Below are 5,300 nucleotides of genomic sequence, written 5' to 3'. Positions count from 1 at the left end.
ATTATGTGCCTGCCCAACACCAGGCGTTTTACACAGTTTGTCTTAGGAAGTACCTGCTGTTGTCCCATTTTGCTAATGAGGAAACCAAGGCCAAAGAAACAACATAACTTTCCTAAAGTCACAGAGCCATGAGCCAGGGTTCAAAACCAGGTCCCTCTGATGCCACAGCTGTGCTCGTTCCATGGTGCCCTCTGTCCTCTACTCAGGTGTCCACCACAGGGTGAGAGGCAGAGGGGCCAATCAGTAAAACTCATGTGAATCATTCCTGGACAAACAGAAACTGGGGAGCAAATAGTGTCTGCTGCAACCACTCCCCCGGGGCTGGCCACTCCCAGACCTCATGGGCACACACCCTCCCAGCCCAGCCAGGGCACATCCTCTTCCCTGTTTGCCCTCAGGCTCTAGGCCCAGCTCCACCCATTCTGTGACCTCCACAAACACTGTTCCTGGGCTCTCTTTGCAGGCCTACTTATGGCTGATGACCTGCTCTCCAAGCTACCAAGGGCCAGCTCCAAGGCCCTGAGCACCAGGGACTGGTGCACCCCGAGCCCTGCGAGTAGGCCAGTTCACCAGCTGATGCCAATAAAGAAGGTGCCTCCTGCTGAGCCTCCAGAACTATACTCAACCCAGGCTGGCACATGGGAGGACCTTTTTCTTCCTCCTCCGTTTGCTCTCAGACCCTGCCCATGTTCCACTTTAAAATCATTGCCTCCAGCCAGCCTGGCTAACATGGTGAAACCCCACCTCTACTAAAAATATAATAATTAGCCTGGCGTGGTGGTGCACGCCTGTAATCCCAGCTGCTCGGGAGGCTGAGGCACGAGAATCGCTTGAACCCAGGAGGCAGAGGTTGCAATGAGCCAAGATGGCACCATTGCACTCCAGCCCGGGCAACAAGAGCGAGACCCTGTTTCAAAAATAAATAAATAAATAAAACCATTGCCTCCCTAATGGGAGGCTTCTGGGATGCCGAATAAAGTTCTTTTTCTTGAGCTAGGTGCTGGTTCCACAAGTGTGCTCGCTTTGTGAATATTAACTTAGGTGTGTTCCTCTGTGTGTAAGTTACATTTCAATAAAAAGTTGACCAAAAAAAAAAAATCTGTGCTACCTGACTCTTGCCCCAGGCTTCCCCACCAGACCCGCATGGATTAAGGCACCCTGCCCCACCACACCATCCTTTCTCACTACTTCCCCAAACATATCCAGAGGTCCTTCCCATCTAAGGGTTTCTGACTGAAAATTGGCCAGCAAAGACAGGACAGAACAAAGTAGCTAGCATGAGCAGCATCCCAAGTCTTGGGACCTCGGGTGTCCTGCTCCTGGTAGACAGCTCCTCCCACCTTCTCTGAGACATCTCTTGAAGCCCCATAGACCTCTCCATGATCCAGTTGGAGTGAGAGGTTCTCGGATCCTTTCCCTGTTCTTACCCCAAACCTCTTTCTCAGGCCATGCTGATGGCCTGTGGCCTGCAGGGCCAATTTTCTGGTGCCCAGGACCATGTGCAAACAACTATTGTTTACCAACTGTCCACTGTCACTCAGAAGGGCATCTTCCATGGCCTGGACTCAGGACCTCTCCCAGCTTGTCCTCCTTGGGTTCCTGGAAAGGAATCAACCGCACCCCATCGGGTTCCCCACTCACTGGTTCCCCAGCCCAAGCGCATAGGCCCCAGCTGGTTACCCCAAGTGAACAGCTTCTCCACCATCTCACACAGCCTGGACACCTGGACCCAAGAGAAGGGGGCGACCTGCATACCTAGTGGGTGGTGGTAGCAGAACTTCCCACAGTGAACACAGCAGGGGTGTCAGACAGGGATCAGGGATCCTGGAGACAAGCAACAGAGGCCAGCGTCACCCCCTGAAACAGAACGAGAATTTCTTAGAAGACTATCAGTGTTCACAAAGGACGGGGACCAGGCACTCAGAGGGCCCAGGCCAGGAGCCTGACTGGAGCCACACTGCAGAACTGGACGGCTACTGCTGCTGTGGTCACGGTCAGGCCTGGATGTACCAGGGGCTGCTAGCAGAAGAATCCCATCTCTTGCAAGGGATTCTGTAGTGGGAGCAAGGGCCAGGAATTGGCACTCTGCCTAAAACTCATGGGAATTTCCCCAGAAGGGAGAGTATGGGGCTAGGAGGGAAGGAGTAGAGTCTGGACTTTAGATTATTAAAAAAACAAAACAAAACAAAACAAAACAGCTATCTCTGACCACAGGGTTGGGCTGAACTGAATTTCAAGAGGACCTTGAACTAGGACAGGTTTGGTGCCACCCCTACTACATAAATATCCACCAACAAAACTTGAATCATGCCATTGAAAATATTTATTTAACCAGGCCAGGTGCGGCGGCTCATGCCTGTAATCCCAGTACTTTGAGGGGCCGAGGCAGGCAGATCGCTTGAGCCCAGGAGTTCAAGACCAGCCTGGACAATGTGGAGAGATCCTATCTCTACAAAAAATACAAAAAAAAAAAAAAATTAGCCAAGTGTGGTGGCGTGCTCCTGTAATCCCAGCTACTCAGGGGACTGAGGTGGGGGGATTGCTTGAGCCCCAGTAGTTGAGGCTGCATTGAGCCATGATCTCGCCACTGTACTCCAGCCTGGGTGACAGAGCAAGACTCTGTCTCAAAAAAAAAAAAGATTTATCTAAACATGTATGAGCCTGGGGCAACATGGTGAAACCTTGTCTCTATAAAATAAAAAATAAAAAAAATAGCTAGGCATGTTGATATGTACCTCTAGCCCCAGTTGATCAGGAGACTGAGATGGGAGGATCACTTGAGCATGGGTGGTTGAGGCTGCAGTGAGCCGGTCTGGGAGACAGAGTGAGAGACCCTGTCTCAAAAAAAAAAAAGTACTCATTTTTTTCATCTGGCATCGTGAAGATTTCTCCCATATGAAAGGCTCTTCTGTACCACTTTTTAAAATGGCGACATAGCATTGTGTTGTATGAATGTATCGTAAATCTACTAAGCCACATTTTATTTCTTCTCTCCTTCCTTCTGTTTTTTTTCTCTCTTTCTCTACTGTAACAGCGCTGCAGTGAGCATCCTTGACAGCTAAGGCACTGTGCAAAGAGTAGGCACTTTTCTGAGCTCTTATTCTGTGTTTCCACATTACTAAGAAAGCTGTGCCCACCATCCAGGCACACAGGGTGTGGCTGCCCTATTTATGTTTTTGCCCCATGTTCAGAGTCTGACCTCCAACAGAATTCCGGGGCTGCCAGCAAGGGCTGAAACCAGAGCTGGCTGCTGGCCAGGAGCTGAGAACCAAGCCAAGGCTGCCCCTGTTTCCCGTGTCTTCCTGGAATCTGAAGCACGGGCATTTTATCTGGCTGATTCAAAGTACCCTCAGAAACTCACTTCCTGCTCCATGTTCTTTTTCCTTTCTCCTGTCTTCTCCTTCTTCTCTCTTTCCTATTTTCTCTTTCTTTCTTTCCTTTCTGTTTCCTCTTTCTCCCTCCACTTCTTCCTGTGTCTCTTCTCTCTTTAGCTCTGCTCCTCTTTCTCTCTGGCTCTTTTCTCTTTGTGTGTCTCTCTGCTGTTTTCTTCATCTTTTGCCTTTTTTCTGCACCTTTTAATTTTCTCCCCCTGGAATCTAGCCTCATTTCTGTGTCTTTTCTCTGTGTCTTCAGTGGCTGTCTGTCCTCCATCCACCACTCCTGTTCTCTGAGTCATCCCTTCCCCAGGGAGAGAAGGCAGCTAAAGTACTCCTTGCTAGGCCTTGATTTTTCATTTTTATTTTTATTTTTTTGAGACAGAATTTCACTCTTGTCATCCGGGCTGGAGTGCAATGGCATGATCTCAGCTCACTGCAACCTCCGCCTCCCAGGTTCAAGCAATTCTCCCACCTCAGCCTCCCGAGTAGCTAGGATTACAGGTGCGCATCACCACTCCTGGCTGATTTTTATATTTTTAGTAGAAATGGGGTTTCACCATGTTGGCCAAGCTGGTCTCTAACTCCTGACCTCAGGTGACCCACCCGCCTCGGCCTCCCAAAGTGCTGGGATTATAGGCGTGAGCCACTGTGTCTGGCCACTAGGACTTAATTTGAGTGGAAGGTGATTTTGCCTCCCACAAAGGACAAAGCTAACAGATCTCCGAAGTGGGAACTGCCTGGCAAACCAGGGTGACCCAGGCACTCTGGGCTTCAAGGATTGGGAGACACACGGTCTGTCAAGCTTCCAGTAGAGGCTTTATCACCCCAGGGGCCAGCACACTGGGTCTGATGACTTACCAGGGCGGCATTAGCACAGTGGCAGCAGGATGTAGGTAGGGGCACTGGAGTTTATGATGTTGCTACAGAGAGCAAACCTGCTGTGTGTGGGTGGGCTCAGGGCTGGATGCTGGAGACCCAAGAACATAGCAGACCCAGTCTGCATGAAACCACCTTCACAAAATTATCACAGTGAGAGGAATCTGACATGGCTGACTCCATCTTGCTTCCAGCGTCACAGGTTGACTATCTTTGCTCATTCCTGGGCATGTGCCAAGCTAACTTTGGGAGGAATTTAGTTCATAGTTTAAATGACAATGGCTGGGCACCGTGGCTTATGCCTGTCATCCTAGCACTTTGGGAGGCCAAGCGGGGTCAATCACCCGAGGTCAGGAATTCCAGACCAGCCTTGTCAACATGGTGAAACCCCATCTCTACCAAAACTAAAAAATTAGCTGGGCATAGTGGCAGGCACCTGTAATCCCACCTACCTGGGAAGCTGAGGTGGGAGAATCACTTGAACCTGGGAAGCAGAGGTTGCAGTGAGCCAAGATCGCACCATTGCACTCCAGCCTGGGTGATAGACCGAGACTCTGTCTCAAAAAAAGATAATAGCCTTTCCCCAAAACTAAACTGTTCTTGTAAAACTAATAAAAGGCCACCAAGTTAGGAGGATGAGAGGGGCTTGAATTCTAAATAATTAGCAGCCTTTATTCCAGAGATCATAAGATTTGCAACTTCCCCAATTACTCTTGCAGAAGACATCACTATTGTAGAGCCAAAGAAAGGTTGACGTGGCCGAGTGTGGTGGCTCACACCTGTAATCCCAGCACCTTGAGAGACTGAGGCAGGCAGATCACTTGAGGCCAGGAGTTCAAGACCAGCTAACCAACATGGTGAAACCTCATCTCTACTAAAAAACACAAAAATTAGCCGAATGTGGTGGCACATGCCTGTAATCCCATCTATTCTGGAGGCTGAGGCAGAAGAATCTCTTGAGCCTGGGAAGTGGAGGTTGCAGTGAGCCAAGATCGTGCCACTGCACTCCAGCCTGGGTGACAGAGTGAGACTCTGTCTCAAAAAAAA

At 49.8% G+C, this 5,300-nt stretch overlaps 1 protein-coding gene across 1 annotated transcript in view; it reads right to left on the bottom strand.

Annotated features, from left to right (window-relative positions):
• The window catches only part of KCTD14 (potassium channel tetramerization domain containing 14), a 46,994-nt gene that overhangs the window by 25,546 nt on the left and 16,148 nt on the right, over positions 1 to 5,300 (bottom strand). Inside the window, exon 2 of the mRNA XM_011938920.1 lies at positions 1,756 to 1,857. The gene's annotated coding sequence lies outside the window, so the exon portion shown is untranslated. The remainder of the gene's footprint in view (positions 1 to 1,755; positions 1,858 to 5,300) is intronic.

The sequence above is a fragment of the Colobus angolensis genome, unplaced genomic scaffold (assembly GCF_000951035.1).
Source record: "Colobus angolensis palliatus isolate OR3802 unplaced genomic scaffold, Cang.pa_1.0 Scaffold179, whole genome shotgun sequence".
In the NCBI taxonomy this organism is placed as follows: Eukaryota; Metazoa; Chordata; class Mammalia; order Primates; family Cercopithecidae; genus Colobus; species Colobus angolensis.
This window is presented reverse-complemented; position numbering and strand designations above follow the sequence as displayed.